Source organism: Medicago truncatula, chromosome 3 (genome assembly GCF_003473485.1).
Source record: "Medicago truncatula cultivar Jemalong A17 chromosome 3, MtrunA17r5.0-ANR, whole genome shotgun sequence".
Lineage (NCBI taxonomy): Eukaryota > Viridiplantae > Streptophyta > Magnoliopsida > Fabales > Fabaceae > Medicago > Medicago truncatula.
In genome coordinates, this window is record NC_053044.1 from 31523695 (window position 1) to 31534760 (window position 11066).

The 11066-nt window shown below is 32.9% G+C and overlaps 1 pseudogene; it reads left to right on the top strand.

Moving 5' to 3' along the window:
- The first annotated feature begins 648 nt into the window (after positions 1-648).
- On the top strand, positions 649-10748 carry LOC11439109 (uncharacterized; annotated as a pseudogene).
- Positions 10749-11066: the final 318 nt, after the last annotated feature.

The window sequence follows — 11066 nt, forward strand, 5'->3', positions numbered from 1 at the left end:
GAAACACTAAACGAAAAAATTGAGATATCTACAAGGACCAAAAAAGAATAAGTATAAATATAAAAATTGTATTATATGTAAAATTGTAAAATATAATGGAATATTAGATTCAAAAATATTCAATTTATTTAATTTTTAGAGGTATATGTAATTCTTTTTTAATTTATTCAATAATTAAGTACAACAACTATTCTACCGACTAAAAAGCACTACTTCCTCCCTCAAAAAAAAAAAAAACACTACTTCCTCTATTTTAAAATTAGTGTTGTTTAAGGTTTTATATACAAATTAAAAAATGTAATAATGATCTGATATGAAAATTGTACTAAACTAGTCTTAATTACTATTGGTGTAGTATACACTCAGTTCATTAGAGAGTGTAAATTACATTTATTTTGAAACAATTTTTTTTTTCTTCTGGCTACTTAAACTAGAAATTTAGACAAACAAGAGGGTACAACAACATTTACTTCAAACCAAATGGTGACCATGGGTTGGTTTCAGTTATTGTTTTATTAAATAAGTGTGACCCTATGCATAAGTGAAGCTTTAAATCAATGAAAAGACTTGACTAGCTAGGTAGCTGTGAAGTTTCTGAATAATTTAATTGAACATTTAATTTATACGGACCCTATCCATCCCTTCTTGTTTTCTTTTCTGAATACCAATGCCTTATTCACTTATTGTTGGGTAAATAACAATATATTTTGCTTGATCATTCATTCATGTACAAAGATAAAGTAGGTTTTCTAAAATTGTTGGAAAGATCGTCTACTTGTTGAACAAAAATTAAGCTTCCAAAGTATATTTCTACAGCAGAGTTGTTGCAGTCAACACCACCTTATTATGATCTTGATGATGCTAGCTACTGCATATTGGAGAATGATCTTCAAAATTTGCTGAAACTGCTGGAAATAAGGTAACAAACAATCATACTTTAACAAATTTCAGTCGATATTTTTATTAATTTCTTAAGAGTGAGTATTACAAGGGTTTATAAATCAACTTGACTTTTATGCTTTTGTATTATTTTTTAGAAAAACCAACTTGAATGGATAAGGATTGAATCAGTCAAATATAGTCTATCTGTAAGAAATTTTCTGTTCCAGCCATGTTAATTTAACTTTTCAAACTAAAGCTTAAAACCTGAAGCCTGTTTCCAAGTCAAAATCCTCAAAAATGTCCTCTAATTTCAAGCATTGAAAAAGGGGAAATAACAGTGGATATACCGACTTAAGTTACAAAAACTTCAATATTTTAGAAAGCTACTACATTGATTAAATAAAAGTTCGATATCCACTATGAAACACTAACAGGAGAGGAGAGCCTTACCATTTTGTAAATGATATGAAAGGAATATTAATAAGTTGCAACAATGCAAGGTCCTATACCTTATTAGTTACAGGATCCTATCTTTAAACTACGCACACAATATGCCAAAACTATAGTATGCCAAACTCCAACAATTTTGTAAAAGTTATTGACTCTGCAGCTTTTGTTTGCTGCGGAACATGAATTACTCCTAATTCTCTTGATTGAATCTTTAATATTGGATGGACTTCCTGTTTCAAATTACTTTGATGAAAAATGTGTCAAGTATCATTTTTCAAATGAACAGACTTCGAACGAAGAAAATCTTCCTACACAAAAAAATTCTTTGATGAAAAGTGTGTCATCTACTATCATTTATCAACCATTTTATTTCTCAATACACAATACAACACACACAACCATATATATGCCTAACTTTGATCTATTGAAATTTATTTAGATGGCAAGTTTTCTGACTGATTTGGCGAAGCCTTATGTGGATAAATTGATAAATGGGGTGATCGCAGAGTCAAGTTATATATGTTGCTTCACGTGCATTGCTAAGGATTTTGAAGAAGAAAGAGTTAGTTTGGAAATAGAAAAGACAACTGTCAAGCAACGTGTTGATGTGGCAACCAGTAGAGGAGAAGATGTTCAAGCTAATGCTCTTTCTTGGGAAGAAGAAGCCGATAAGCTTATTCAAGAAGACACAAGAACAAAACAAAAATGTTTTTTTGGATTTTGTTTTCATTGCATATGGCGATATAGAAGGGGAAAGGAATTGACAAATAAGAAGGAGCAAATTAAAAGATTAATTGAAACTGGAAAGGAACTTTCAATTGGACTCCCTGCTCGTCTTCCAGGTGTTGAACGTTATTCATCCCAACACTATATTCCTTTTAAAAGTAGGGAATCCAAACACAAAGAGCTTTTGGATGCATTGAAAGATGACAACAATTATGTAATCGGGTTGAAAGGAATGGGGGGCACAGGAAAAACTACATTGGCCAAAGAAGTTGGTAAGGAACTTAAGCAGTCCCAACAATTTACTCAAATAATTGACACGACAGTGTCATTTTCTCCTGATATCAAAAAGATTCAAGATGATATTGCTGGACCCTTGGGATTGAAATTTGATGACCGTAATGAATCAGACAGACCCAAAAAACTATGGAGCAGATTAACCAATGGTGAGAAGATTCTTCTAATATTAGATGATGTGTGGGGAGATATCAATTTTGATGAAATAGGGATTCCAGATAGTGGTAATCACAGAGGCTGTAGAATTCTTGTAACCACTCGCAATCTCTTGGTGTGCAACAGATTAGGATGCAGTAAGACAATTCAACTGGATCTCTTATCTGAAGAAGACGCATGGATCATGTTCGAAAGACATGCCGGTCTACGCGAAATTTCAACCAAAAATTTGATTGACAAGGGCCGAAAAATTGCAAATGAATGCAAAAGGTTGCCAATTGCAATTGCTGCTATCGCCAGTAGTTTGAAGGGCATACAACGTCCGGAAGAGTGGGAATGGGCCTTAAAATCCTTGAAGAAACATATGCCAATGCCTGATGTTGATGATGATCTAGTTAAAATTTATAAATGCTTGAAGTTTAGCTATGATAATATGAAGAATGAGAAGGCAAAGAAACTATTCCTCTTGTGTTCTGTATTTCAAGAAGATGAAGAAATTCCTACCGAAAGGTTAACAAGACTTTGCATCGGAGGAGGCCTTTTTGGGGAAGATTATGTCAGCTATGAAGATGCTCGAACTTAAGTTGTTATATCCAAAAATAAACTCCTAGATTCTTGTTTGTTGTTGAACGGCGATCGAAGCGTAGTGAAAATGCATGACTTAGTTCGTGATGCAGCCCAGTGGATAGCGAACAAAGAGATTCAAACAGTGAAGTTGTATGATAATAATCAAAAGGCAATGGTTGAAAAGGAGACAAATATTAAATATTTGTTATGTCAAGGCAAGCTTAAGGATGTGTTTTCCTCTAAGCTTGATGGTTCCAAGCTTGAGATTCTAATTGTCATTGAGCATAAGGATGAAGATTGGCACAATGTGAAAACCGAAGTCCCGAACTCATTTTTTGAAAATACTACGGGCCTTCGAGTTTTTCATTTAATCTATGATCGTTATAATTATCTAGCTCTATCATTACCTCATTCAATTCAGTTGTTGAAGAATATCCGATCTCTTCTCTTTAAGCATGTTGATTTGGGTGACATCTCTATTTTGGGAAACCTGCGAAGCCTTGAGACTCTTGATTTATATTTTTGTAAAATTGATGAATTGCCTCATGGAATCACAAACCTAGAGAAATTTAGATTATTGAACTTGAAACGTTGTATAATTTCAAGAAATAATCCTTTTGAAGTGATTGAAGGATGCTCATCACTTGAAGAGTTGTATTTCATACACAATTTCGATGCTTTTTGCGGAGAAATAACTTTCCCTAAATTGCAAAGGTTTTATATCAATCAATCTGTCAGATATGAGAATGAATCATCATCGAAGTTTGTATCTTTGATTGATAAAGATGCGCCTTTCCTATCCAAAACAACACTCGAGTACTGTTTTCAAGAAGCAGAGGTTCTTAGACTTGGAGGAATCGAAGGGGGGTGGAGAAATATCATACCTGATATTGTTCCAATGGATCATGGTATGAATGATCTAGTTGAGCTTGAATTGAGATCCATTTCACAATTACAGTGCCTCATTGACACTAAGCACACTGAGTCTCAAGTGTCAAAAGTCTTCTCCAAGTTGGTTGTACTAAAGCTCAAAGGAATGGATAATTTGGAAGAATTGTTCAATGGTCCTCTTTCCTTTGACTCTCTGAACAGTTTAGAGAAGTTGTCCATCAGTGATTGTAAACATTTGAAAAGCTTATTTAAGTGCAAACTAAACCTATTCAATCTAAAGAGTGTGTCATTGAAAGGATGCCCGATGTTGATCTCCCTATTTCAACTGTCAACTGCTGTTAGCCTAGTGTTGTTGGAGAGATTGGAAATACAGGACTGTGAGGGTCTTGAAAACATAATAATAGATGAAAGAAAAGGGAAGGAATCAAGAGGTGAAATAGTTGATGATAATAACAGCACAAGTCACGGCTCAATATTTCAGAAACTGGAGGTTCTTAGTATTAAGAAGTGTCCAGAACTTGAATTTATACTTCCGTTTCTCTCTACCCATGATCTTCCAGCACTAGAATCCATCACAATAAAAAGTTGTGATAAGCTGAAATACATGTTTGGCCAAGATGTCCTGCTTGGTTCCGTCAAAAAAATGGAGCTTGGTGGCATACCGAATTTCATCGACATTTTCCCAGAATGTAATCGTACAATGTCTTCGTCCCTCAAGAAGCCATTTTCCATTTCCGAACCACAAGAACAATCAGACCCAATCAAATGCAATATGTTTTCATGGACTGATATATATTTTTGTGGTAAAAAATATGGACACAGCAAATTGAGGAGTACTACAAAGACTAAAATCCCATTGTTTTCTGAGGATCAACCGCAGGACAACAAAATGGTAACCCTCTTACCTTCTATTTCTTTGTGATGTTATTTTTTGTACTTTTTTAATACGACACTATTGATCTCCGAAGCATCGGTACTTCTAAAAAGTTAAGTACCCGTACCGGGTATTTAACCGTATCGGGTACGCGTGCGGTACTTCATTTTTGTTCATTATTCTATTGTGAGTGAAAATTGTGACTTTCTCTTATATATATGATAATATAGTTTTATATGTGCATAGGAGTTTTTTGTGGTTGTAAACAACTAAATATTTTACTATTTAAACTTTTATTGTGATGTTTTTATAATAAATTGAATAATTTAGCCCTCTCATTTTATATTATGTAACAAAACTCATGATTTTTTTGAGGTACCCATCTTTTAAAAAAATAGACGTATTCTCGTACTAATACACGTATCGTACCGGGTACCGTACCGTACCTATGCAACATATCTATTGATACAATTTATTATTTGAAAAAGAAAAAAAAACTATTTTGAAATTCATTTTATTAGACATCCTATGCTTAAAGATTACTATTAATGTACATTTTTTATTTGGGAAGAAAATAAGAGATTATTTAACTTATATTTTTATTTTGATTACATAATTACAGGAATCAAAGTCATATCCCCTTAACATATGGGAACGTGCTCAATTTCTTTCAATACCATCAAATATCTTGTGGAATATTAAAGAGATTACACTGATGAATATTTCGAAGATGAAATCAGTATTCATCCTATCCATTGCTCCAAGAATGTTGTTGGAGACTTTGACAATCAGTAAGTGTGATGAATTGAAGCACATTATAATAGACACAGGATATCATAACACTGGTGGCAATAACTGGGGCACTGTCTTCCCTAATTTAAGAAGTGTTGAAGTTGGAGATTGTGAGCAACTGGAATACATAATTGGACAATACACTGATGATCATCAAAACCACACTGAGATTCATCTTCGTCTTCCAGCATTGGAATGTCTCTCTCTTTGGAATCTGCCAAGTTTAGTTGGAATGTCTCGCAAACAATATCAGACAACATTTCCACCTTTGGAAGAACTTGAACTCATAGAATGCTCGCAGTTTGCTAATATAAAATCTATAGGTGATTTCATAACTCATCATTCAGTAATTAGATCTGTGGATGATAGAATCATCGAGGTATTCATCCCTAATTCTATATATCTTTGATATTCTTATTTTGTGCATATGTGTTTATTTCCCATTCATTTATTGCAGGAATTGAGTGGGAATGTGGATCATTTTCTCGCTTTAAAGAAACTTGTTGTATATAATAACTCCGAAGTAGAAAGTATCGTTTGTCTCAATGAAATAAATGAACAGAAAATGAACTTAGCTTTGAAAGTCATTGATTTGGATGTTCTGCCTATGATGACATGCCTTTTTGTGGGTCCTAAAATTTCAATTTCCCTCCAAAACCTTAAAGAATTAAGAATCATGCGATGTGAAAAATTGAAAATTATTTTCTCCACTTGTATAATAAGGTGTCTGCCACAGTTGCATTATATAAGAGTTGAAGAATGCAAAGAGTTAAAGCATATTATTGAAGATGATTTGGAGAATAAAAAATCCTCAAATTTTATGTCTACAAAGACATGCTTTCAAAAGCTGAAAACACTTGTTGTAGCAAAGTGTAACAAGTTGAAATATGTCTTTCCAATCTCCGTATATAAAGAGCTTCCTGAGCTAAATTATCTGATCATAAGAGAAGCAGATGAGTTAGAGGAAATATTTGTAAGCGAAGGTGATGATCACAAAGTGGAGATTCCATATCTACGATTTGTAGTATTTGAAAATCTTCCAAGCCTCTGTCATGCCCAAGGAATTCAATTTGAAGCTGTAACATATCGTTTCATACAGAATTGTCAAAAACTCTCTCTGGCTTCAGCAACCACCGCAATCCTTGAAAGTGATCTTTATGGTTTAGATATTAACATCTATGGTACACATTCTATCCAATATTTTTAAAAACTATTACATGTTGACTGTAAATTATTATATACCATGCATTAATATTGTTAAAGGATATAAAGAATTGAATCTTCTAAAGTAGCGATATCAGGTATGCATGCATAAGTATTTCTAGAATGTAAGGGCTCATGTAGTGACCTATCTAATAGAAGCTATAATTTTATGTAAAGTATAATTATTAGGTAGATAGATAAACAAATTTTGTTCATCTTTATACTTGAAAATGATGATATACAATTGAAAGTGGAGGATTTTATTTTATTATGCTTGAGTTACTGTATAATGATGTTAATCTCAATAATATTTTGCGGTAGATTGGGAATTGAAAGACTATTTGAGGGCTCTGTTTCGACAATTACAAAAAGAGACCAAAGGCCACAATAATGGTAATGAAAATCCAGAAAACTCCAAAGGTTTTGCCGCTGGGGTTGAAGTTAAAGCATCATCAGAACACAAGTTGACTTCTCCGAAGAAAACAAAAGAAACACCAAAGACAGAGCATGAACTTGTGGAAAATGTTCCTGATTTAGAAATACCAACAAATTCAAAAGTGATTTCCAGGCCATGTCGAATTGCCTTAGAATTTTAATGGATGTTATGAATCGCTGAAGATCGTTAATGCTTCTGTTCTTGTAACAGGAGTTGATGAATGAACAAACAATGGACCAACAACGTCTAGTTGGAGAAACTGATACTGCCGTCAAACCTTTTCAGGTAAATCATGCAATATCATACCAATACATTGTGCATATAAAGCTAAAAATGAAATACTGAAAGAAATATATTTTATTTCAACTGCTTCTTACAAATATGTACAACTTTGTCCACCATTTCCCTTTGACACTTTGTCAATGCAGGAATTGAATTATACTACAATCTTAAACATCTTTCTAATTTTAAGCAGGTTAGTGAAATAAGTGTTGAAGAAGGAACTACATCAGCTAATGCCAAGAGAACAACAGCATCATCACAAGTGAGTTTATTTTATTTAACATAGCCTTCATATTAACTTGGTCTTTTTATTATTATTATTCAAAGAATAAGCCACCTACACAAAGAAAAATAGAAATTAAAAAGAATCGTGTTATGATACCATTATGAGTCATCAAAATGGAGTCAACAAATTAATTAGAGAAAATAATGCATGAATTGATGATCAATCCAAATTTCCATGCGGGAATTAAATGATTAGAAGGTACTAACATTAAAAAATTATGAATGGATTATGTGTATATGCAGGAATTTCTTAAGCATCTAAATGGAGAGCTCCATTATGAAGGTTGCGTAAGAAACTAATGAAAAACTATCAACTAAATAAGAAACATATAAGGACTAAAATTCAACTTTTAACACTTTTTAGATATATGCTGCAATTTATAATTTTTTCATGTAGTGTTTGAAAGAAACGGAGAATCAAAGTATTCAAGGGGGTCCTACGTCCGAAACAAGGAATGAGCCATCTATACAATTAGTTTCTGATCTTGATGGTTCACAAGAAACAACTCAGACTAATGATAATCAAGGTGAAGACTTGTTGGATCGATTTTCTTTTCTTATATGCTACCTCATAGCCCTTTTGACTTTGAATTTAATTGTTGGATCGATTGTCATGAAAGTAAGATTAAATAGAGAAGAACAGTTTCCTATGGTATTTTATAGCTTCATTTTATTTTCAATTAACATTTCTATGCTCAAATAGCCACTAGTATTCTTTCTTATTCATTTCTATACGTTCAGGGGCACCCTTTTCAAATAGTAGAAAATTTAAGTCCTTCCACTGTCAACTATCTCAATAAAAACTCAGTTTCAATTTTACATATAATGATGCTACTCTATATATTGTTTTGCTATAGATTTTGATTTGTATTTACATATGGAGAGTGTATATCGACAATTTCAAGCAAAGTCTAAAGGTCACGAAAATGGTAATGAAAATCCAAATGCACAAACCACTAAAGAATTTGCAGCTTGGGTTGAAGCTGAAGCAGCATCAAGGCACGCGTTCACTTCTTTAAAGGTCAATACTACTCTATTTATTCATATATGTACTTGTTAATTGTTCGGAGTTTTCTAAGATAAATCTTTTACATCATGTGCTTCTTACAAATATACTACAATTCATTTACATTTTCATGCTATACAATTAGTTGGAAGGTTCAACGTCAGAAAACACAGCAGCAGCAACATTGTCCACCATTTCAGGAACAAAGAATGAGCTACCTATACAATTAGACGTTGCTCCTAAACAAAAGGCATATCCCCTATTTTGCTTGTATTCTTTTTCGAGTTTTTCTCAATGCAGGAATTGAATCATACTACAATCTTAAGCATCCTTTTAATATTTAGCAGGGTATGAAGATAAGTTTTGAAGAAGGAACTACATCAACTTATGACAAAACAATAACATCATCAACTCATTCAGTAAGACTATCGCCAACTTATAGCATTCAACAAGGCTCATCACAATACATATTTATTTGAATTTTCTTTTTTTTAAGCTTTTTATTCACCAAAATTGAAAGTGCAAAGACATCAGTATGGCTTGATGAAACTAAAAATATTATTGATAAGAAATAAAGAAAACAAAATGATGGGACGCAGCACCAAATCAATAAAAAAAACAAAATCTAAAGTTCGGGAGACCAAATCTATTACGAAAATGATTATCCGTAGCAATGTGTTAAATAAAATAGCAGCACAATTGTTTCCTTCTTTATATGGGTGATAATGATATAATTTGTTTATAAATTTCAATTTCTAGGGAGTTGGTGATGGCAATATATGCAAACCCTCTGTCTCAATTGTCAATACTTAAATCCTCCAGCCACCAAATATGTTGATATTGGAGACTCTTCGGAAATTATTGGTGAGTTTTATTTTTATTCTTTAAATTTTAAGGTTTCTCCTCCCACCTTGTTTTTAGTTTCTTAAATTAAATTATAATACTTCCATGAGAGTAATGAGCTGAATATAAGTGATTAAATGATTTCATGTAGCAATGGAAGACATTAACAAACTGATCGAGGAGGACCCGCTTCTTGCATTTGAGAAGCTTCTTACTGGAGTGCAAAGTTTTTCCATTAGAACTTTACTTCAAGAATTGAAGACTTTGATGGACTCATCATCAGACCTTGACCATCTTGTATCTAACCAAGAGTCCAAATTGAAATTGATTTCTCTTTTTCATGGATTGAATCATCATCAAGGACTCTTACCTTCGAATGTGAAGGAGTTTGTTGAGAAAGTCCAGAACTTCTTCAATGATGACTACATTATCAAATACACCACTTCTCAACAAGTACTAAAGAAGCGCAACCAACTTCTTGATTTGAAAACCAATCTCATGAAAAAGCTTTTGAGTGCAAAGAGTACACAAGCCCACATTGACGATGAATCTTCAACTGCCAATGCTCAGATACATGAGCTCTCTTTACAAATAGACAATTTGAAGTCAGTACTGAACAAATGTGATGTTCAGAAGGAAAAGTTGAAGGCTGAATGCACTGAATGGGCACAGCAAAGTAAAGAATTACTTTCTGCACTTGTGTCAACGGAGGTCGACGTAATAGAAGCTGAACGTGTGATGAAGTTGGCAACAGAAGGCTTTGTAAATTTAAAATCTTCCTTTCCTACATTTTAGGAAGAAACAAACACAAAATTAGGCTAGGTCATCATGATTATCGTTTTTGTTAATGTCACTTTGTTTATGTATGCTTAGTGCTGCGCTCTTTTTCCCTTCACCTAGTTTTATCCTTTTAGGTTTTACAGGTAAGGTTTTTAATGAGGCAGTTGTATCCTATTGTTATTCCGTTGTGTATTGATAGGCCTAGTCCCCAAAATTGTATCTTATTTTGAATCTTGATTTTAAAAATATTATTGGAACGCTCCAGATGATACATGGTTGAATTGAGTGCCAAAATAGTTGTATGTCTTTGCTAACGTATAGAGGTGAACAACCATTTAGTAATGAAAATAACTTGCCATCACCTAAAATCTCTATCACAAAAACCAAGCCTCAAAGCTCTTTTATGTGACACTTAGTAACTAGTTAATTAGTACATCAAAAAACTTTTCATAGAATAGATAGAAATCTCGTTCAAAAATATGTTTTGAATACTTTCTCCAAATTAAACATCCTGGTTTCAGAAAAAAATAAATCAACATAATTGTTGGGTTCCTCAATTTATTCAAGAATGAAAACCAACACAACTTTAAAAAATGGAA